General features: G+C 46.8%; 1 protein-coding gene and 1 pseudogene across 2 annotated transcripts in view; both read left to right on the top strand.

Moving 5' to 3' along the window:
- The window catches only part of LOC141117739 (NACHT, LRR and PYD domains-containing protein 3-like), a 498,266-nt gene that overhangs the window by 269,376 nt on the left and 204,693 nt on the right, over positions 1–24,197 (top strand). The gene's annotated exons all lie outside the window — the stretch shown is intronic.
- On the top strand, positions 5,465–6,625 carry LOC141117741 (autophagy-related protein 13-like; annotated as a pseudogene).

Here is a 24,197-nt window from a genome sequence, read left to right as displayed (position 1 = left end):
GTTCGCGGCAAATTCGAATGCCGCGGAACACCCTTTAAAAGTCTATGGGAGAAATCAAAAGTGCTAATTTTAAAGGCTAATATGCAAGTTATTGTCATAAAAAGTGTTTGGGGACCCAGGTCCTGCCCCAGGGGACATGGATCAATGCAAAAAAAGTTTTAAAAACGGCCGTTTTTTCAGGAGCAGTGATTTTAATAATGCTTAAAGTCAAACAATAAAAGTGTAATATCCCTTTAAATTTCATACCTGGGGGGTGTCTATAGTATGCCTGTAAAGGGGCGCATGTTTCCTGTGTTCCGCACCCATGCTGGCATGGAGGGAGGCTCCCGCTGTGTGATGGCGCTCCTCGTCTGACAGTTCTTAAATAACGGGGGCGGGGCCACCCGGAGACCCCACCCCCCTCTGACGCACGGGACATGACGGGACTTCCCTGTGGCATTCCGCGTGACGTCACCGTGCGTCAGAGGGGGGGCGGGGTCACCGGGTGGCCCCGCCCCCGTTATTTAAGAACTGTCAGACGAGGAGCGCCGTCACACAGCGGGAGCCACCCTCCATGCCAGCATGGGTGCGGAGCGGCCCGGAGAAGAAGAGAAGAAGAAGAGAGGGAGCCTCCCCCCCATGCCATGTGTGCGGAGCGGCCTGAGGAGAAGAAGACAGAAGACGCCGCGGAGGAGATGCTGGATGAGAACACCGGAGGAAGAACCAGAAGAGCCAGAAGAACCAGAAGATGAAGGAAGAAGTATTTAAATAAAGGAATTGTCAAAAACTGTCTCTTGTCATTTTTAACATTTTTGACAGTTTTTTAGTGAAATGGTAGGGGTAAGTACCCCCTTACCATTTCACACAGGGGGGGGCCGGGATCTGGGGGTCCCCTTGTTAAAGGGGGCTTCCAGATTCCGATAAGCCCCCCGCCCGCAGACCCCCACAACCACCGGCCAGGGTTGTGGGGATGAGGCCCTTGTCCTCATCAACATGGGGACAAGGTGTTTTGGGGGGCTACCCCAAAGCACCCTCCCAATGTTGAGGGCATGTGGCCTGGTACGGTTCAGGAGGGGGGGCGCACTCTCGTCCCCCCCTCTTTTCCTGCGGCCTGCCAGGTTGCGTGCTCGGGTAAGGGTCTGGTATGGATTTTTGAGGGGTCCCCACGCAGTTTTTTTTTTTATTTTGGCGCGGGGTTCCCCTTAAAATTCATACCAGACCTGAAGGGTCTGGTATGGAATTTAGGGGGACTCCCACATCATTTTTTTTTTTTTAATTTTGGTTCAGGGTTCCCCTTTGGGGAATTCCCATGCCGTTTTTATCAATGAACTTCTATGTGTATTGTCGGCAATGCAATAGCCGCTGGTAGTTTTAAATGAGTTTTTTCCTTCAAAATGTCATTTTGCTGTCAGACTGTTCTAAACACAGGAAACATGCGCCCCTTTACAGGCATACTATAGACACCCCCCCAGGTACAAAATTTAAAGGGATATTACACTTTTATTGTTTGACTTTAAGCATTATTAAAATCACTGCTCCTGAAAAAACGGCCGTTTTTAAAACTTTTTTTTGCATTGATCCATGTCCCCTGGGGCAGGACCCAGGTCCCCAAACACTTTTTATGACAATAACTTGCATATTAGCCTTTAAAATTAGCACTTTTGATTATTCATGTTCGTGTCCCATAGACTTTAACGGTGTTCAAACAAACTTTTTTCCTGTTCGCATGTTCTGGTGCGAACCAAACAGTGGGGTGTTCGGCTCATCCCTACCGATGACTTTCAGTCTGTAGTCTCCGCATTTGGGTCTTTAAAGGGAAATGGGTTTGATTACTATGGCCTCCATGCTTTGGGTTGCTACCCAATTGGGCAGAATACACTTCATAATGCCTAGGGATCGTCTTGGGGTACTGCGATCTTCTTTTGATACCATTATTCGCCGCCCAACAATATTTAGCGATGTGACCCCCCCCTTTTACACAAAAAACATTTGAGGGCTGGTCTCTCTGTAAAGGGCCCTACTTTGAGCATACGGCAGTGGAAACTCACATTACTGGACATTATTACTACGATTACTATGCTTGGAATAAGCAGACTTTACACTTTCTTCGTCTGAGGAGTCATCAGAAGTTTCAACTCCTGAATCACTTTCAAGCACAGTTATCGCACTTTTATTTACAGCTCCACCATTGATTTCTGTCATCGCAACATCACTTGCAGTTATAAGAGCATCTGTTTTTTCAGCATGCTTCACTTCTATCTTTGCTGAGCACTGTGAATGTGCGGAGGGTACCTCCACCATTGCACATTCACCTTTTGCATGTTTGGAGGATAACTCCATTATGGCTGCCTGTGCACCCTGTAATTCCTCATTAAGCAGTTTGATAACACGCAAATTCTCAGCCTCTGTTTGATTCAATGATGTGATACATTGTTCCTTCAACATACATGTTTTTTCTAACTCATCTAATCTCTGTTCCAATACACACTTCTCAGACACTAATTGTTGAATGTGATCAGCAACATTTGCATCTGCTTTTGCAACCATTGCCAATATATTCTCTGTTACACTATGTACCTGTTCAAATAATTGTTTCCTCTCACTATACCATTCTAATTCTTTTTGTTCCGCAATGTATTTCATCTTCACCAACATGCATATGGCTTTGGCAATTCTCTGTTTCTTGCCTTTTTTGGAAGACTTTTTATACTCTATGGCATCATTATAAGTACTGCATTGTTTTAATAGATCATTGTATTGGCGTGTTAATGCATTCTTTTGTATAGACTCAAATCTAACACAGCCATACTTGTTAACAAATTCTTCAATGGCTTCCATTGATATGCTAAGTTGCACCTAGCTACACTGAAGTTGCTTACACAATGCCCACAGCTAGACAACAAAACACACACAGATAAAACTGCTTGAAAGCAAACTTTCACTTGTAGTTCCACAACCAAGAGCAAAAAAAAACAAAACAAAAAAAAAACAAATCCAAAAGCCGTTTAAAAACAACTTTGTTCCTTGCAGCTCTACAGCCTGCAAAACACCAGGCACACTCTTAGTCAATGCCTTATCATATTACCACTGATTTTCAACCCCTTAGATCACAGGCCACATTGAACTTCTGTTGGAACAGAGCGCTATTTCACACTCACGTGGGGACCAAATAAAAAAATACACTAGTAATAAAATAACTAAAAAAAAAATAAAAAATGAAAACATGAAAATGAATAATAAAAACAAATCTATATTTCTCCCACTTTTTCCTCAAAGATGTGTGGTTTGCCCTGTCAATCTGCAGGCTACATCAGAACCAGGGATGATCACTCCCTCTACTCACCAGCACCTTTTACTGGTTACAGGCCTAAAACACATTAACGATACAAACGTTTACCATATATACATACATCAGCCAAAGATCTCACCAGGTTCTACGCGTCTGTCTCCCTGATTAAATATTTCACAGAATCTTCATGACCATCCAAGCGTGGTTTCGGAATTCACGAGCCAGCACCAATCTTGTCCACACTAGAGATGATTTCCAGTTCTGGGTGTACTTGAGGATTTATGCTTACAGGGACACAAGACAAAAAATACATTAGGTTTTTGTGGATTCTGTGTAAAAATAAAATTCACACTCTCTCTGGATGTCAAATGAAGTAATCGGTGCAATAATATACAATCTAATATATCCTATATAACTATTGCACCCATGTATTAATTTGTCTAATCCCTATAGTTGATATTCTGTATGAGTCTGATAAGCACAATGATATAACAAACACCTCTGCTTAGTAAACAAGTTACATTTATTTCCCACTAAAATAGGAATGTACTAAAACAGCCAGGGGCGGATCCAGAGTCTAGTCTCGGGAGGGGCACTGCCAGAAAATATATTTTTTTGGGGTACATTTATCGGGGAAATGGCTGGTGTTGGCGCTTCAATCATCACGGCACCATGGTTGTTATGGTGTCAGGATGATTGAAGCGCATTATTACCATAATTACATTGTTATAAAAAATTAAATAGTTTAACTCACCATAATGCAGAATCAGTGGGAGCCCCGAGTGTGTCACTTGCCACGTCGCCTGTCACCAGATGCAGATTGTCACTTGCCACGTCGCCTGCCACGTTGCAGATTGTCATTTGCCATGTCACTTGCCACGTCGCCTGCCACGTTGCGGATTGTCACTTGCCACGTCGCCTGTCAGATGCAGATTGTCACTTGCCACGTCGCCTGCCACGTTGCGGATTGTCACTTGCCACGTCGCCTGTCACCAGATGCAGATTTTCACTTGCCACGTTGCGGATTGTCACTTGCCATGTCACTTGCCACGTAGCCTGCCACATGTTGCGGATTGTCACTTGCCACGTCACCTGTCACTTGCCACCTGCTAAGGTGGTCTCTTGTGTCCCAGAGACAGGCAGCAGAGAGATGATGTAATCTCTCTGCTGCCGCAGCTGCCTGCATGGAGGGGGGGGGGGGAAGTTGAACTGCAGGGATGCAGGGCGGGCGCCGAGAGATGATGTCATCTCTCTGCTCCCCCGCCCACCGGCTCCCTGATTGGTCAGCAGGCAGCAGCCCGCCCACAAACACATTGAGCGGCGGCTCTCCCCCGCCTATGGAGCCGCCCGGCGGCTCCCTCACTTACTCCCTCATTCACCGAGCCGCCCAGCGGCTCCCCCAGTCACCGAGCCACCCAGCGGCTCCCTCAGTCACCGAGCCGCCCAGCGGCTCTCTCAGTCACCGAGCCGCCCAGCGGCTCTCTGTCACCGAGCCGCCCGGCCGCTCTCAGTCACCGAGCCGCCCGGCGGCTCTCACACACCCTGCTCTCAGTCACCTGCATTTCTCGGAGGGGGCAATTGCCCCTGAAAAACAGCAGAATTAGGAAAACTAACATAAAGATACTACAAGAAATTGCAATATTACAAGGCCTACAATCATAACACAATATAAGATTGATACTTAGCACATCCTCCTCGGCTGGTCTTAAAGATACTGTTTCTCTGGCAAACATTTCTTTTTAAAAACATACCTCATCCAGACCCCCCCCTTTTTGCCTGCCCAACTTTGTCCTTGGACAAATCACAGTGTCTCTGGGGCGTTCCCTCAACAGGCTATCATATGGACCGTCTTGCCATAATTGTCCTCTGGGGGGCAGTGTTGGTCCATGAATTGCCATCATCCGACCGATGTCCAATTCCATAAACACCTGGGCCCCTGATTTCCTTTATCTCACCCATCATCCCTCTCAGTTTAGCTGCCTTTGAAGGCTGTGTGCATAGCAGTTAATCAGGAAGTTCCCATAGACAGATCGGAGCCAGCATTGTCATGCGCAATGGAAGCTAAACAGGCTACATTCCAACCTGGGTGGCAGCATCCTGTCCTCCCGGAAGTGTGAAACTTTCAGTCTTTCAAAAACCATGGGAGTCTGGCTTCTCTTAGTAAGGAAACATATGTACAAACTCCATAAAAATGATATTCATGTTGAATTCCAACAGATGAGCACTAGGAATGAGCTTCGAGTTCGAGTCAAACTCATGTTTGACATGACCAGAAATCCTTACTGGCAGTCACCAGGGTAACACCGGCCTACAGGCTGTTCAGGAAGCAGGGGCATGAATATGTCATTCTCTACAGGATATATTTTGGAGATGTTCAGCTTTTGGGTCTTAAAGAAGGTTTCCAGGCGGTACGTGTTGGAACAGTATGGACCCCTATAGGGACGCTTACCCTGACCTGTGCCTACAGAACTAATCTGGCTTTTATGTCTACTCTTCAGTTTGAGAGGACTCAGCCCATCATGGGGATTTTTATTGATCACTTTTTTGACCGACCTTTCCCCAGCACCTCACACATGCATCTCTGCAACTACAGGGCGTCTGAGGAGCAGGGAACCATATACCCATCTGTGGAGGATTCCCAGGATGTCTGCGCCACTTCTTTTTATACATCCCCACCATCGCAGATGATGGTACCAGGAAAAGAGGGCGATTACCCAACATCACTGCCCAGCCTGATCGGGTTCTCCTGACCTTACCATCTAATGTAACAGGCACCACTTCCAGCAGCGAAGAAGCTGACACACCGTCAGGAAGCAACACTGCTGGATGAAGCGGCTCACCAAACAAGACCCCTCACATCCTCTTCACCCGCAAAATAGGGGCCTTTGTGGACAAGTCCTCCCCGCAGGTCACCTATGCCAGCACCGGTATTCCTTTTGCTGTGTTTGCACCCAAGCTTGCTGAACTTGAGGAGCATGACCCCATGGTGATGTGTCCTGACAGTCCCGAGGAGGTGTCACCAGATGCTCAAAGCTTGCAGAGTTCATGCTCCAGCAGTGAGGTTCCTCAGGATGACTTTGTGATGGTGGACTTTCGACCAGCCTTCTCCAAATATGTCCTGCAACTGAGTAGCCTCTCCATAGACATCGCTGTGCAGTCAATGGCAGAAGATCTGGATTACTTGCCAGAGAAGTTGGCTATTCATGAAAAGAACATGGAAGAGTTTGGTGCTTTTGTTGAATCTTTACAGGAAGATGAAGGACCCTGACCTTGGAAGGTTGTTCTGGATGCTCTTCCATTGCCTGACCCCTCTTCTAAACTCAAACACTTCCCTGTTGTGCCTTGTCCTGTAATTCATTAAGGAGCACCTTCCAGTCTTCTATAGGGGCATCCTTGCATCCTGGCTGCTGACTTTAAGCTTGGAGCAGTGAAACATAGCAAAGCTTTTTACAGCCTGCCTTGTATGCTGAAAACAGACTATTCCTAAAACAAGGGTACAAGAGCCAAGAGTTGTACTGCTGGATATGGGGGCTAGATGAAAGCCAGAAGATAGAGAGCTGTATGGTGTACCAGCCCTTAGGGATCAGAAAAGCACCTCTTATATCTGTGCAGTCTATTTGCTGTAAATATAACGTCACAGACTTCCCCGCACCTTACATGTCCTACATGCATATGTACCATCCGCATTACGGTAACACTACAACTGTCCCTCCTCCATCCCTTCTCATTTGTTCTTTTTTCAGTGTAGCGCCCCCTGAGTATACTGGGAACAAAGAGACACCTCCAGATACCGGGAGCGGGCTTACATTCACCCCAGGGCTGAGTCCATGGCAATAATGGGAAGTGAGAACAAATACGGGTGCCAGTCACTGTAGTATTTTTCAATGCTTTAATGAAAAACTTGAAAGAAGTAGCAGTACAGAGGTTGAGGGTAGGTTGCAGATACCTTTTTGTAGCAGATATCTTACAGACTAGAGGACAAAACAGTTTTCTCTCTGTAAATCTTGTATTGCTGAGTAGGTCTCTGCCACAGACCTAACAAACATTACAATGTCTGGATAAGCCTCTCTCACAGGACTTAGCAGCCAGCGGATACCTGGATAAGTCTCTCTCACAAACTTAGCAGCCAGGAATGTATTACCTTGATTGAAGTGTAGAACAGCATCACAGTACCAGAACCTTTAAGCCATCCGGCGATACTGTAAGGGTAGGTTAGAGATAGAACAGCTTCTTCACAGTACCAAAACCTTTAAGCCATCCCGGCAGTACTGTGATAGTAGGTTAGAGATAGGTGTGTCCTCCAAGTAAGTCACCAGACCCTTCTGAGAGACCAGCCTTCATCCTGGCTCTCTCCAGCAAGGGTCCTCCCCTGGATCTCCTCAGCTTGGCTCGGCTTCCTCCACCCAGGCAAGGCAGCCTAAGGACCACCTGTGCAGTAGTAGGCCCCAGACAGGCTTCTGGGCCTACTTGCACAGCTGCAGTAATGCAGCCATCCAGCCTGGAGGGCCATGAGGTAAGAACTGATCCCTAGCACATGGCATCTGTCCCATAAATACTCTCCCCCAGAATTCACAGCAGCAAGAACCTCCCACTGGGCTGTTTCTGAAATAAGAATATTCATTAAAGTTTTACTAAGTTGTTATTCACACACTGTTCCATGGTACCAGTGACACCTACTGGCAACAGTGGGAAACTGCACAACCAAGTAAATTCCAGAACAGACCATACATTAAATCTGAGCTGGTTACAGATCAGCCAAAAACTAAATTTACCTACAATCACCTGATCAAAAAGGAGCAGGGTGCTACATCAGGAATATCAGAAAAAAAGTTTGTTTCCCCCTCCAATGCTCACAAAATGTAGCATATCCACACATGTTAATGCAAATGCTTTCTTCTTTGTGTCCCTCTGATGAAGGCAGGCCATAGATGATGCAATTTTCTTTTCTGCAACCAGGGTTTGCAAAATTGCTTGATCTCCCCATCAACACAGTGAGTGTTGATGGGGGAACCCCTCCTACGGAGCCATTGTGTTCTCCCGGTGGGGAGGGAGCCGTTCCTTCTGGGAGAATACAGTGAATTTTGCTAACCGCTATATCAGCTGACAATAATCGCCTGTACAAATACGACATACTGGTTGTACCCAAGTCAACTGATGAATCTACTTGGGTACAATCAGCCTACTCATAGATGGTGTGAATCTCGGTCAGTTTAGCATGGACTGGCCGAGATTTGAACCATCTATGGCCAGCTTTAGTTTCACTTTGTAAACCTCAAATTGCACAGTAGAAGCACATTTGTTTTACTTTTTTTTGTTTTATTTACTTTTTTTAGCTGCTTCTCCTAGCAGTGATTTACAGCTTATACTGCACCATGGGGCCTGCAGCTACAGAGGTCAGGGAGTTAAATGTAGAAAAAGAATAGACAAAATAGGGTGTGCACAGTGTATTCAGCTGATCTGTGCAGTGATCCCTATTTTTTTTTTTAATGGTTTGATTAAAAAAAGTGAAAGCAGCATGTGATTTATGTTGTTGTGAATTGAGCCTAGCTTGTAACGTCAAATGGGACAAGAGCAGAATCCAGATGTTTCAGCTGTCATTCGCAAATCTGAATCTGATTGGTTTGTGAATGGGCACCACGTACAGTTATAAGTTTCTCAACTTCGATAAATGTGATTCATTGTAGTGGCCTCGCTGCCCCCTAGAAGCTGACATTATAACTACAGCCCAGCACTGTCACCACACTACTCAATGCTGCCTGACTGCATTTGGCAGCACTAGTTCCTCTCTCCCTGATGCTTTATTCTTTTTGGCAGTTTAAACTTTCAATGTATATATTAAAAAGGGGTTGTAAAGGTAAAAGTTTTCTCACCTTAATGCATTCTATGCATTAAGGTGAAAAAACTTCCGACAATACCGCTGCCCCCAGCCCCCCCCTTTTTACTTACCTGACCCCTCGAAAGTCCTGCGCTCGCTCCCAACATCCATTTCGCCACTCAGCCTGGCCGCTGATTGGCTACAGTGGAAGGATTGAAAGCAGCGCAGCCATTGGCTCGCGCTGCTGTCAATCACATCCAATGACGCGGCGTGCCAGGGGGCGGGGCTGAGTGATACAGTGAGCGACTATATCACGGGAACGAGCCCGCAAGAACTAACCACCATGCGAGGGAGCATGGTGAAGGTAAGTATAACATGTTTGTTATTTTAAAAAAAAAAAAAAAAAAAAAAAAAAAATTATATATATATATATATATATATATATATATATATATATATATATATATATATATATATATATATATATATATATATATATATATATATATATATATATATATATATATATATAACATAACCATAACATACAAGGCCATTCACAACATCGCCCCCACCTACATCACCAACCTCATCTGCAGATATCGCCCAAATCGCCCCCTCCGCTCCTCCCATGACCTCCTGCTCTCTAGCTCCCTTGTTACCTCCTCCCATGCTCGCCTTCAGGACTTCTCCAGAGCCTCTCCCATCCTCTGGAATTCCCTGCCCCAGTATGTCCGATCAGCCCCTACCCTGTCCACCTTTAGGAGATCCTTGAAAACTCATTTATTCAGGGAAGCCTATCCCACACCCACATAACTGTCCCTGAGCCACCCCCATCAAATCATTCTTTGCAGCTATTACCTTTTGTACCACCACCCCCTCCCTTTAGAATGTAAGCTCTACAAGCAGGGCCCTCCTGTACCTTTTGTATTGAACTGTACTGTAATTGTGTTGTCCCCCTTATACATTGTAAAGCGCTGAGTAAACTGTTGGCGCTATATAAATCTCGTATATATATATATATATATATATATATATATATATATATATATATATATATATATATACACATACACACACACACACACACACACACACACCTTTACAACCCCTTTAAATACACTACATGTAATAACTAATAGTGATGAAACCATGATTGCCCAAAATGGTGACAGCAGAAAGCCTTCTCAATTTGTACATGGAGGGAGCTTCCATGTACACTGTAGGGTAGAGAGATCTGCAGGAGTTAGGTTACCAGTCACACACACATACATCATTTAAGTGTTTTGTAGGACTCAGTGGGGGGGTTTAATGCTGCTAACCCCCCCATATACCAAACTCATACAGTGAGGGGAAATTCAGCATTGTTGTAATAAAAGAGATGTAGTTCAGAACTGTATTATAAAATTAAATATATGTATTTACATGAATAAAGTCCCCCTGGTGTATTTTGCATTTTGGGCATAAGAGGGAGTCTCTTCTTCCCCACCTATGTAATTGTACTGGCGTTCTATATAGGATAAATAGTTGACAGTTTATGGGATGCAGATACAGATACCACCGGTATAGATTCTAAAGCCATGTCCCAATGTCCCATTGGTCCCTGTCTTTATCCCCTACATCTTCCACCCACTTACTTCTACTTTTGAAGGAGGCATGGTCTTGGACCAAGGACAACATAACTGTGTAGATCCTGGATATCAGTCCTCTCCGGGCCACTGCCCAGAGGACTTCCATCAACAATGGCGATGATGATATTGTCAAGGAGCAGATTTGCTGTTGTGCCCGAAGGGCATGTCGGAGTTGGAGATATTTATAGAAGCCCCTAGGGCTTAATTGGTATCCCTTACATAATTTTTCATATGTTTTTAAGACCTCCCCCTCATATAACTGGAAAGAACCAGATCCCTCTCTCCTTCCAGGGGGTAAACTCCTGCAGATCTCTAAGCTCTAGATATTTAGGGTTATTCCACACTGGGGTGAAGGGCAGTGGACCCTCCATCTTCAAAATCTTCTGACATTCCCTCCACACCTTCCTAAGGAGGACACTAGTGGAGGCGGAATGCAGAAAGATTGGTAGGTCCATATACATATGGGAGGCCGCCTTCAGCAAAGGGTCAGACACTGTCACCAAATTGATCACTGGGTCATCCCCCACCTCCTGTCCCCACCCTGCCAGCTGCTGAAGCTGTGAGGCTAGGAAATACATTTTAGGGTGAGGTACTGCTAGTCCCCCCTGTCCTTTCCATATTGCAGAGTGGTTAAACTTATCCTGAGAAGAAATTAAGTGTGGGTGCGGCACTGTTCTGGTTTTATGGCAAAGTGTTATGACACTGTGATAACATATTAAAGTCACCTCTGATAGATGAGTGAAAGTATGAAAATGTTGGTTGATAAAAATTCTTGAAAAAAAAACTTTATCCCAAAAAAGGAGTGACAATCAAAAGGGATTTTGCATAAAAATAGAAAATGATGTGTATGTAATTTGCTTCAAACAGTGGCTGATCTTATGCAACTCACTGTTTACCATGTGGTGCTGTTATATCAAAATATGCCCATGTATTCATACCGTACATTGATTTGAAGTACTAAGGTGAGTGGGAAGGAAAAAGGAAGGGGAGGAGTGGGGGAAGGGAAATGGAAGGAAAAGGGGGGGGGGGATCCAGTCAATGGTAAAGCGACTTGTGCTCAAAACAACAAGTGTTAATCAGAAAAAACAATGTTGCTTTGAATAGTCTTAATTATAGTGCGCAGGTGATAGTTGTGCTTGAAAGCTTATTCCTCTTGGTAAACAATATTATTCAATACAATCTTCTTATTCCAGTGTTCATTAGTGACAGTGCTTGATATTCGTGCTCTTACTTTGCAAACACTCACCGGATACTTTCACCCCTGCAGGGGTATTGCGCAGTCACAGTCTATGCCACTGTGCAGCAGTTCCTGGCAATCCCGGATCGTGTTATGTTAACATAAAAGAGAAAGGGGTGCCCATAGCGTAAAAAAATGTTTAAAACCTTTATTCCAAAAGCAACAAAATGGTACTCACATTGTAAAAGTTCAATTCAAGCATAAAAGATCTGAGTTTAACCGTTTAAACTGAGTTTAAAGTTTTTTCAAGAATTTTTATCAACCAACATTTTCATACTTTCACTCACCTATCAGAGGTGACTTTAATATGTTATCACAGTGTCATAACACTATGCCATAAAACCAGAACAGCGCCGCACCCACACCTAATTTCTTCTCAGTTCAGCTTTTTCCACTTCGGTGGTGATTGCATTTGTGGAGGCAGCAGTTCTGAACCACTTTTTTACCTACCCCCATTGCGCAAATTCATCATTATTTTCCTATTTAAACTTATCCTGGCCACCTTCTTCCAGATCAAATCTCGCATCATGCAGTCAATTCTTTTAAACCATTTGTTTGAAATCCACATAGGTGAATTATGAAAAATGTAAAGAAGCTGCGGGGCCCATACCATTTTTATTAAGTTCACCCATCCCACCACTGATAGGGGAAGCTTACACCAACTGGAGCATTTTACTTTTTGCCTATCTAAGAGTGGACCCAGGTTCAGCCAAAGGTATTCGGCAGGATCTGGCGAGACCATCACTCCCAGGTATCTAAAGCTGTTTACTATGGCAATCTGCTCTGCTCCCACCGGCAGAGGCTCCGTCAGCGGGTCAATAGGCATTATGGTTAATTTGGACCAGTTTAGGGTGAAGCCAGAGAAGCCCCCGAATTCTGTCATTATCCCCATCACTGCTCGCAGAGAGGCAGCGGAGTCACCCAGATAAATGAGTACGTCATCCGCATATAAAGAAATTTTGTCCTCCAGCTGACCTCTGCAGAACCCAACCACCTCTGTTGCAGCACGTATCAAGATGGCCAAAGGCTCCACTGCCAAAGCAAATACTAATGGGGACAAAGGGCACCCTTGCCGAGTGCCTCTGTGCAACTCAAATGGAGACGAGAGATTATTGTTTATGCAGATCCTGGCTCTAGGTCTAAAATACAGAACCTTCAACCATGTGATAAACTAGTTCCCCAGTCTGAACCTTGCCAGAATTTCCAGGAGGTAGGGCAACTCCACACTGTCAAAAGCCTTTGCGGCATCCAGCGCTTGAATGGCCCCAGCCCCCAGGATTATTCACCAGCACCTGTAGGTTCAGATACAGCCGCCGAATGTTATCGGCCATAGAGCGAGTGGGGATAAAGCCTGACTGGTCACGATGGACCAGCCTACCTATTCCCCGAGAAAGTCTTGTGGCCGAAACTCTAGCCAGAAGCTTGACGTCAGCATTTAATAATGAGATCGGGTGATAGGAGTTTGGCAGAAGCTTATCCTTACCCGGCTTGGGGATTACTATAATTATTGCCTCCTGCATGCTATTAGGTAGGCAGCCCATCTCAGCAGCTTCAGTTAAGGCCTGTAACAGTGGAAGTAAAAGGACTTAACTATAGCGGGAGTACACCTCCGCTGGTAAGCCATCTGAACCAGGCGATTTATGGTGCTTCCAAAGCACCTGTAAGTTCTGTCAGAGTGATTGGTGTATTTAGCACCCCCTTCTCAGCCTTCAAGAGCTGGGGAAAGGGGCAGTCTTGTTAGAACAGGGCCTGGTCTGATGAAGTATAGGAAGATTTAGATGTATACAAATCATAGAACTGATGAAAATGGTTTAAAATATCAGAATTGAGAGTATGTGTCTCCTCAACTCTGCCCTTATGGCTAAGATGTTAGAGAACTAATTTTGTTCCCTGGCTACAAGAGCCAGGAGGTGACCGGTGTTTTCTCCCTCCTCAAAGTAGCTCTGCTGGTGAAAGTATCTTCTCTTCTCTGCTGCAGATAGCAGAACAGAGTTGTATAGGGATTGTGCCTTGGTCCAAGAATCATGATTGGATTAGGAAGGGTCTGCAACTAATGCCTGTTCTCTAGCTCTCATTTCATCCCGTACTACAGTCCCTGGAGCGGTTTTTATTGTTATTGATTTCTCTGATGAGGCAGCCCCTCAAAAAAGCATTGAGCAAATCCCACACCAAAGTCGCACTAGCAGATTCCCTATTATTTTGCAGGAACACCCGTAGTGCACCCGTGACCCTGTCGGGAGACGGGAACAGGGTTAGCCAAAAAGGATTCACTTTCCATAGTGGACGGCCCGTCACCGCTGTGACATCTAGTCTTACCCAGAATGGAGAGTGATCGGATAATAGACGCGGCTCATAAGCCGAGTCCCTCACCCGCTGCATTAGTGTTTCATTACCCAGCCCCAAATCAATACGGGAGAGTCCATCATGTGTGGCAGAATGACACAAATAGCACCTGTCGTCAGCATGCCTCTCGCACCACACATCATGGAGCCCCATTTTAGAGAGCAAAGAGGCAAAAGCCGTCTTCCCCTCTGACAATCTCACCGCTCTGGGAGCCAAAGGCATTCTGTCCAAGCGAGAGTCCAGGGCATTATTAAAATCACCCAGGGCTAGCACCGGGATATTTGGAAACAGAGCCATAAATTGTGCCAGTCTTCTAAGGGGAGCTGTCGAAAATGGCGGAAGAATGTACATTGCAGCAATGATACACATTAACTCGTTGATCCTCCCCGCTGATCTAAGAATCCTCAAAAGCACCTTTGAAGGGAGTTGTAGATATCTGTAAATTACACTATTTTACTAGGGCGGATGCTGTGCCAGCTGTCTCTCCTCTCTGTCAAGCCAGTGCATTGTAGCCTTAGGATTATCAAAGAAATGGGAGTTGCCATTGGCAATGACCTTCAATTTTGCAGGATAGAGCATGAAGTACTTGACATTTAAATCATGTAGCCTCCGCTTAATATACATGAACTTGTAGCGTTGCCTCTGTACTTCTGCAGAAAAGTTAGGAAACAGGGATACTTTTGCATTATCAACTTTGAGTGTGCCAGCCGTCCTGGCCTTATTCAGGATGGCATCTCTGTCTTTGTAGTTCAGGAGGCGGAACAGGAAGGGTCTTGGTGGTGCGCCCGGTGGTGGGGGTCTTGCAGGGACCTGGTGCGCCCACTCCACAGCAAACATGGGTGAAAAAGCCTCACAGCCAAAAGTGTCTGTAAGCCATGCTTCAATAAAAGCCACTGTATTTTTGCCCTCCGCCCTCTCTGGTATTCCCACCGCATGTATGTTATTTCTACGTAAGCGGTTCTCCATGTCCTCCAAACGGGCCGCATTGGCAGTGGCCACTGATTGTACATGACTAACATCTCTTTGCAGGGCTCCCATTCCTCTTCCAATGTACCCAAACGACCCTCCAGGGCAGACGTGCACTCCCGCAGCTTCTGCATGTCATGCCTCACTAGGGATATCTCCACCTTCATGCCCTGTCATTTTTTATTTTAACATTTGCCTCCCCACTGAACAGAGCACTGCAGCAAGGCAAGTCTTTTTTAGCACAAACAGGGGGATCTCCCATTTGGGGTGACTTCCACTCCCATGTGCACAGCCATAGTCAGCCTGTTACTCTCTCCTGCTGTATTTCCCTATATGGTTACCGGGTGAAATGAAAGACTCTCCGGCTTCCCAGCCCTCTTTGTGGGAATAGTAAGCCACCTCTTCATAGGAGCCCCATCATCCCGATGACTTTTCTTGGGCATCCAAGCCCTCTGTGGGAACAGTGAGCAACCTCCTCATAGTAGCCCCACCATCCAGATGACACTTCATCTCTGGTTACCATGGGAGACCGCACTCTCCCTGCAGAGCTTCTCCAACTGGCTGTAACAGTTCCACTTGAGCCCACCAGCCAGGACTCTCATCAGGATCATTCCATCATCCACCATAGGTCTCACGACTGACCTTGCCTTTGTTGCTACAGGCACCAACATGCATCTTTGCAGCAAAAGATGCATAGTTCCTTCAGAAAATTGTTTGGTGTACTGTTTCCTTACACCTGAGACACAGCAACCCTCACTTTGCTTGACACAGCAACAGCAATACACACAGTCTGACACTCACAGTTTCTGGCATGCGAGGATCTGGACCAACACCATCCTTGCCCACCGCCAATTTCTCCATCCGGGGTGATTAATCTCTAGTGGTGCATCCGAGTTAAAGAAATCATGTCAGTCCCGACTGCATTTTCAAGGGCATGGCAGTCCATTTTTATTCAAACAAAACAAACTTCAAAAATAAACATCAGATTCCCTCGTATTCAGCATTACAGTCCTGCTTCAGAACAACCAGCATTCAGCCTTCCTGGCTAAAAACACAGCACTCCTGCTCAGGCCTTACACCTTAGTCCTTGGTCTGTCTTCCCCAGACCTGACGTTCAGCACCTCTGTGCTTGCAGCTTCGTGCGGTCCTGGCTCCCTCCTAGGGATGAGCCGCTCACCCCCCGGTTTGGTTCGCATCAGAACATGCAAATAGGCAAAAAATTCATGCGAACACCGTTAAAGTCTAAGGGACACAACATGAATAATCAAAAGTGCTCATTTTAAAAGCTTATATGAAAGTTATTGTCATAAAAAGTTTGGGGACCTGGGTCCTGCCCCAGGGGACATGTATCAAAAGAAGTTTTAAAAACGGATGTTTTTTCAGGAGCAGCGATTTTAATGATGCTTAAAGTGAAACAATAAAAGTGTAATATTCCTTGAAATTTCGTACCTGGGGGTATCTATAGTATGCCTGTAAAAGGGGCGCATGTTTCCCGTGTTTAGAACAGTCTGACAGCAAAATGACATTTCAAAGGAAAAAAGCCATTTAAAACTACTCGCGGCTATTAATGAATTGTTGGTCCGACAATACACATAAAAGTTCATTGATAAAAACTGCATGGGATTTCCCCACAGGGGAACCCCGAACCAAAATTGAAAAAAATGCATGGGGGTCCCCCTAAATTCCATACCAGGCCCTTCAGGTCTGGTATGGATATTAAGGGGAACCCTGCTCCAAAATTTAAAAAAAAAAAATGGTGTGGGGTCCCCCCAAAAATCCTTACCAGACCTTTATCTGAGCACGCAACCTGGCAGGCCACAGGAAAAGAGGGGGGATGAGAGAGCGCCCCCCCTGAACCGTACCAGGCCACATGCCCTCAACATTGGGAGGGTGCTTTGAGGTAGCCAAAAGCACCTTGTCCCCATGTGGATGGGGAGAAGGGCCTCATCCCCACAACCCTTGCCCGGTGGTTGTGGGGGTCTGCAGGTGGGGGGCTTATCGGAATCTGGAAGCCCCCTTTAACAAGGGGACCCCCATATCCCGGCCCCCCTGTGTGAATTAGTAATGGGGTACAAATGTACCCCTACCATTGCACAAAAAAAAAAAAGTCAAAAAGGTTAAAAAACACAAGAGACGGTTTTTGACAAGTCCTTTATTAATTTCTTCTTCTTTCAGCTTCTTCTTCCATCTTCTGGTGTTCTTTCGGTGTTCTTCTTCTTCCTCCATCTTCTTCCTCCGCTCTTCTCATCCTGCATCTTCCTCCAGGCTTCTTCTCCGCTCCGTCCACACGATCCGCCTCAGTGGGAGTCTTCAGCCGTTTGACGCTTCGCTTCTTCTGACATTTCTTATATAACTGAGGGCGGGGCCACCCTGTGACCCCGCCCTCCTCTCACGAGAGTTCCCTGTGGCTTTCCCTGTGCTGTCATAGGTTGGCACCCCCCATGGTTATCAGAACAGCACAGGATGCTAGACATAAACACTCCTCTCAGTCCCACACTAGCTCTCAGGTGTAACTGGGTGGCGTGCCGACACCATGGCAACCCCCCACCTCACCTCGGGCCGGCGGCGGGGACCCTCTCAATGAAAGCTGACACCCTCCCACCCGTTACAGCACCAGCTCAGGGGCAGGGTGGGTGGCTAGGTAAACTGTAGTACACCTGTCCCGGGCGGCAGCTGGAGTGGAGAGAACAGTGTGCAGCTGCACTGCCCAGGCAGAGATAGTGACACATGTGACAGGCTAAGCAGCAGGGAAGTAGGTGGAGGAAGAAGGACACAGACCAGGGCAGCGTGGCTGCGGCACTGGACATGTTCCGGCTGGGACAGTTGAAAAAAACAAAACAAAAACAAGGCTTTACTCACCCTTGGGAGAGTCGGGATAGTGTCCCCCTCAAGCGGGTGTCACCCGGGTGTGGACTTCACCCCCACACCCTCCAGCAATGCCACTGAGCCATGGCAGTGGGGGGTTTACACAAACGTCAGTGGCTGCAGCTCCTGGGAGTGTGTGTAAATCTGACAACCCAGCTGTTATTGGTCAGATGGAAGTGATCTGATGACTGTGTGGCTGCCCAATAATTTCCACACACCCCAAAAAGTGCCAATCTCCCCCCGCACATACCCCTGCCATGCTTCTACTCGAGCCTCGTACACACAGTATGATTGTTGGCCAACCGAGCATCTGATTTATGTCAAAAGGGTGTGTGCCAGGATCTTGTCTTGCATACTAACGTTACACAATTGTCGTGCCACAAACACGAATGTAGTGACGTACTACGAGGAATTTCAGCTCTTGAGCGCCACCCTTTGGGTCCCTTCTGCTAATTTCATCCGCCGAAAATTTACTAGCCTGTCATCCAACATTTGTTGGCTGAAAATTGGAAAACAATTGTGTAAAGGAGCATACTAACGGTAAGAATTTAGGACAACAGTCTGTCAACAGACAATCCCCTTCCAACAATGGAACAGTGTGTACGAGGCTTATGGAACTGTGACACAGAGAGACCTTGGGTGAGGTATTCAGGATGAGCACTTTTATAGGGAATTATGGTGTTTCTGTCATTAGGATTTGTGTAAAGTCAGCTGTTCAGTTCGTTTACTCTAAGAAAGGTAATACTGTGTGTGAAATGTCAGGGCTGAATACGGTGTCATTGAAAATACCATTCAATAAGGTTACACATTCAGAGAGCAATGACAAACACATCATCTACATATATAGTGTACCCACATATAGACAATGATGGAAATAGAGCAGAAGAACAGATTAAATGTTCTTATAAAAACCCCACAAATAAATGAATAAATGCTGATACAGCAGAACCGCCCATAGCTGTGCCTTTAACCATTTCCAGTCCTGGCCAATTATATTTCTCTCCTACATGAAAAAAAATGACCAGTTATACTTACCGGTAACAGTGTTTCTGGGAAGTCTTCCAGGACGGCACCCTGAGATATGACTGGTCCTCCTGACAGGAAACACAATCAAGAAAGAGGTTAAAAACCCCGCCCCTCCCTGCACTCCTCAGTTGTGCAAAAGTATTGACCCACACCAGTGCATGAAAGTGAAACAAAAACACCTCCAATGTACCACTATATAAAAATACAAACCGGGTGGGAAGTAGGCCTGCCGTCCTGGAAGACTTCCCAGAAACACTGTTACCGGTAAGTGTAACTGGTCATTTTCTCAAGTCGTCTTCCAGGACGGCACCCTGAGAGAGGAGCAAGTAGCTCAGGCCTACCTTAGGGCGGGACCACTGCTTGCAGGACCTTTCTGCCGAAGGCCAGATCCTGGGGTGGCAGCAGTTCCACTCTGTAATGTCTCAGGAACGTGTTCTGGCTTGACCACGTTGCTGCCTTACAGATTTGATCAACCGATGCTCCGGCTCTTTCTGCCCAAGAGGTTGCCAGAGACCTTGTAGAGTGAGCTTTAAGATTAGTTGGAGCCGTCTGACCTGAATGCTCATAAGCTATGGCAATAGCCTGTCTAATCCATCTAGCAATGGTCGTTCTAGAGGCCTGTTCGCCTCTTCGAACTCCACAAAAACTAACCAACAAATGTTGAGATTTCCTGAACTCTTTAACCTTATCTAGGTAAAGCAACAGACATCTCCTGACATCCAACGTATGGAAGGCCCTTTCCTTCTCGTTCTGTGGATTGAGACAGAAGGAGGGTAAAATAATCTCCTGTGACCTATGGAAGCGTGAAGCCACCTTGGGAAGGTACAAAGGGTCCTGCCTGAGAATAATTCGGTCTTCTAACAGGCGGAAAAAAGGCTCCTTCATAGAAAGAGCATGTAAATCGCCCACCCTTCTGGCTGTAGTAACAGCCAGAAGGAAGGCGGTCTTAAAAGAAATTAATCTGACTGAAGATTGAGCAAACGGCTCAAAAGGTGCCCTGGTCAGGGCTTCCAAGACTAAAGATAAATCCCACGGTGGAAATTCCTTCATTTGCACCGGGGAAAGTCTCTCTCTAGCCGACAAGAATCTCTTAATTAAAGGATCTAGGGCTAATCTAACATCCAGAAAACTAGACAGGGCCGCCACCTGAACCTTCAGAGTTTTGGTGGCTAAACCTCGGTCTACTCCCTCTTGTAGGAAGTCTAAAATAACTGGTATTTCCTTCTGGGGAACTTTTCTCGCTTCACACCAACGGGAAAAAAAACCCCCAGACCCTAGCATAAATGCGTCTAGTTACCGGCTTTCTACTCAGTAACAGGGTGTCAATCACCTTCTCTGAACACCCCTTGTTGCGCAGGCACTCCCTTTCAACAGCCAGGCTGTCAACCTGAAGAAACCGGGGTTCGGATGGTAAAGAGGGCCTTGAAGCAGAAGATCCTGACGTTCTGGAAGCTGAACCGAAGGCACCACCGCCCAGTTCCACAACGTGGGAAACCAGGACCTTTTGGGCCACCAGGGGGCAATCAGGATCAAATTGCCCCTGGCCCGACTCAGTCTCTGAAGGATTCTTGGAATCAGAGGTAAGGGAGGAAACGCATAAGCCAGACTGAAATCCCATTCCTGAGCCAATGCATCCACCCCCTCGGACCCTCGTTCCCTGCAGAGGGAAAAGTATCTCTTGACTCTCCTGTTTTCCCTGCAGGCAAAGAGATCTATCTCCGGTGTACCCAGCTGTTGACAGACCATGGTGAAAATTTTGGGGTTTAGCTCCCATTCTCCCTGCTGTACTGTCTGACGACTGAGGAAGTCTGCCTTTATGTTGAAAACTCCCCTTATGTGTACCGCAGAAATGGACGAAATTCTCTGCTCCACCCATTCTAGAATCTCCTGTGTCAGACTCATTAGGGGAAGCGACCGTGTGCCCCCCTGACGGTTCAGAAAGGCCACTGTCGTGGAATTGTCGGAGAGGATCTGAACTTCCTTCCCCTTGATCCTGTCCTCGAAGGCTATTAGAGCCTCCCTGACAGCTAACAATTCCTGGAAATTGGAAGACGCAATTCTCTGTCGTGTGTCCCACACACCCTGAGCTTGCAGTTCTTCTAGATGGGCCCCCCATCCCCACATCGGTCGTTATTCTGACCGGCTGGAGCTGGAACCAAAGATGGCCTGTCCCCAACCTTTGGGGGTTGAGCCACCAAAGTAAGGAATTTCTTATTCTTAGAGGGATGGTCACCAGAGTATCTAGGGATTCCTTCTTTCCATCCCATGAGGATAGAAGGAAGTTTTGCAGGGGTCTTGAATGGAACTGGGCCCAAGGTACTGTTGGGATACATGAGGTCATAAGACCTAGAATCCTCATGATCACTCTTCTGGATACTACCTTCTGGTGCCGGATTGAAGACACTGAAGCAATCAGTGCTTCTATCTTCTCCTGCGGAAGGATCAGTTTCTGCCTTACCGAGTCCACCCACAGACCCAGGTAGAGTTTGGTCTGGGAAGGAATCAGAGAGGATTTCTCCTGACTTATCAACCACCCCAGGGACTCCAAGGTGGATATTACCCTGTCCAGATCCTGGAGAAGGGATTCTCTGGAAAGGTTGTAGACCAACAGATCGTCTAAATATGGTATCAGGGAAATCCCCTGAAGGTGCAGGTAGGAGATGACCTCTGCAAGGATCTTTGTAAACACCCTTGGACTGGCGCCCAGTCGGAATGGTAGGGCCTGGAACTGCCAGTGCTGCGTACCCAGATCCGTGCGGATAGCAAAGCGAAGGAATACCTGGTGCTGCGGTAGAATGGGAATATGCAGATATGCATCCTTCAGGTCTATGGTAGCCATGAAGACCTCTTTTAACAGAAGTTTTCTGACCGTATAGACCGATTCCATGCGAAATCTTTTGTATCGCAGGAAGGTATTTAATTTCTTTAGATTCAGGATTAACCTGAATTTCCCGGACGGTTTTGGCACAACAAAGACATGGGAATAAAAACCCCTTCCTTGCTGATCCGCCGGAACTGGGAAAATGACTCTCTGACTCGCCAACTGCTCGATATTTTCCATGAGTCCTATGGCTTTTGGCCTTTCTCTGGGTAAAAAGGTCAGTAGAAAAGTCTGAGGAGGCCTGGAAGCAAATTCTAGCCCGTAGCCCTCTCTTATCCACTGAAGGACCAGAGGGCTCTGGGCTACCCGCTCCCACTGTGGGATAAATTGTGCCAGCCTCCCTCCCACCTTGGTGCTGGCGTCACTTAGGATCCTTGTCTGCGACCTTAGGGCCGGAGAAAAGGAGAGCTCCCTTCTGTTTGGCTTTACCAACACCCCACTTCTTTCCTTCCTTACGGTCTTTAAACCGGTTGTTGACCTGGGGGCCTCGAAAAAAAATTTTGGCCTTTTTAGGTTTAACCGGAAATTTCTTTCCCTTCTCCGTAGATCTGGAGAGGGTCTGGTCCAACCCTGTACCAAACAGGAGAGATCCTTCAAAAGGAAGACCGCATAACCTGGTCTTAGAGGTATGATCCCCATCCCAGGTCTTAACCCATATGGCTCTTCTGGCAGAATTGAGAAGCGCTGCTGTCTTAGCTGAAGTCCGCACCGACTCCACTGCCGCATCCGCAAGAAAGGCTACTGCCTTACCAATTACTTCCAAGGAATCCAAAAGATCTTTGGACCTGGAAGAACTCGCCACATGATCAGTCAGCTTATTCAGCCACATGTTAGTATTCCTGGCTATACAAGTTGAAGCTAAAGCCGGACTTAAAGTAGCCGCATTGGCCTCCCAGGCCCTGCGTAAAAGGGTCTCTGACCTACGGTCCATTTGGTCCCGGATGTTACCTGCGTCTTCAAAAGACAGGTCAGATTGTTTAGACACCTGGGCCAAAGATGCATCTAGTTTGGGAAGTTTAAAAAACTTCTCCTGCTCCTCTTCCTTAAACGGACACCTGCGTTTCCAGGTTTTAAACTTCTGAAGTTTATTTTCTGGCTCCTTCCATTCTCTTAGAACAATGTCTTTCAGAGACTGGTGGATAGGTAACACTTTAGACTGAGCCTTAGACAACCCCTGATACAACCTAACTTGTACAGAAGTCTGAGCCTCCGGCTCCTGGATCTCCTCAGAAGCATAAATAGCCCCTAGGAGGCCCTCCATATCATCTGTTGAGAAGATATGTCTGCCTGGCCTGGAGTGTTCCCCTTCCTCCTGGCTATCTTCTGCGTCTTCCCCTTCTTCAAGGAGACTACAGCAGGGGCCCTCCACCTCCTCCGCCTCCTCCTCAGAATCCTGAGAAGATGGCGGTTTCTGCGGAATGGTGCCTACCTGTCTCACTAGAAAAGGCACTATCCTGGGAGGATGAGCCTTCTCTGCTATCCTGCCTAGTATTGAGGCTAGCCTGAAAGGCTTTATGTGTGGACAGCATTTCAGATTGTACTGAGAGAAAATTCCTCATAACTTCTGAAGTCTCCTTCCCTGACAATTTGTGGATGCATTTATAACAGAACGGCTTGGTGTGCTCTGCAGCTAGTTTGTCATTGCAGTACCCACACCTCTTAGTTCGGGAAGGATTTTTGGGTCTCGGTCTACTGGCAACACTCTGGGTTTCTGTGTCTGCAAAAACAAGAAGCCCGTTTAGCTAGTAACAATAAAACAGAGATCCCTTATGAGGTTAAAGGCTGGAGGGCCACCCTCTCCCTTATCTCCTCCAGCCTGCTAGACTCACCCCCGGTGGCCTCCACAATAGCTGCAGACTCCTCCTGCTCCATTGCAGTCAGTGAGTAATGGACGCCTGCTCCTGCCTGTTGTGCTGCTGCCTCTGCCGCCCGGAACTACCCCCCTTTATATACAAAGGGTCCTGCCCAGCTGGTACCTGTAGTCCCTGTGCTGCTTCAGGCTCCTCATGGCGCTCCGAACGCCGCCGCCATCTTGCCGAGGTCTCAGGCATTCGTGCTCTAGTGTCCGGGCCGCCGTGACGTCATTTCCTCTGGAAAGGTCCACCGCAAAATGGCGCCGGACACACACACAGCCGCCGGCGCTGAGGCGGCCAGGACACTCAGCA

This window comes from Aquarana catesbeiana, linkage group LG13 (assembly GCF_042186555.1).
Source record: "Aquarana catesbeiana isolate 2022-GZ linkage group LG13, ASM4218655v1, whole genome shotgun sequence".
Classification (NCBI taxonomy): Eukaryota; Metazoa; Chordata; class Amphibia; order Anura; family Ranidae; genus Aquarana; species Aquarana catesbeiana.
Note: the sequence above shows the minus strand (reverse complement) of the source record. Positions and strands in the feature narration are given on the sequence as shown.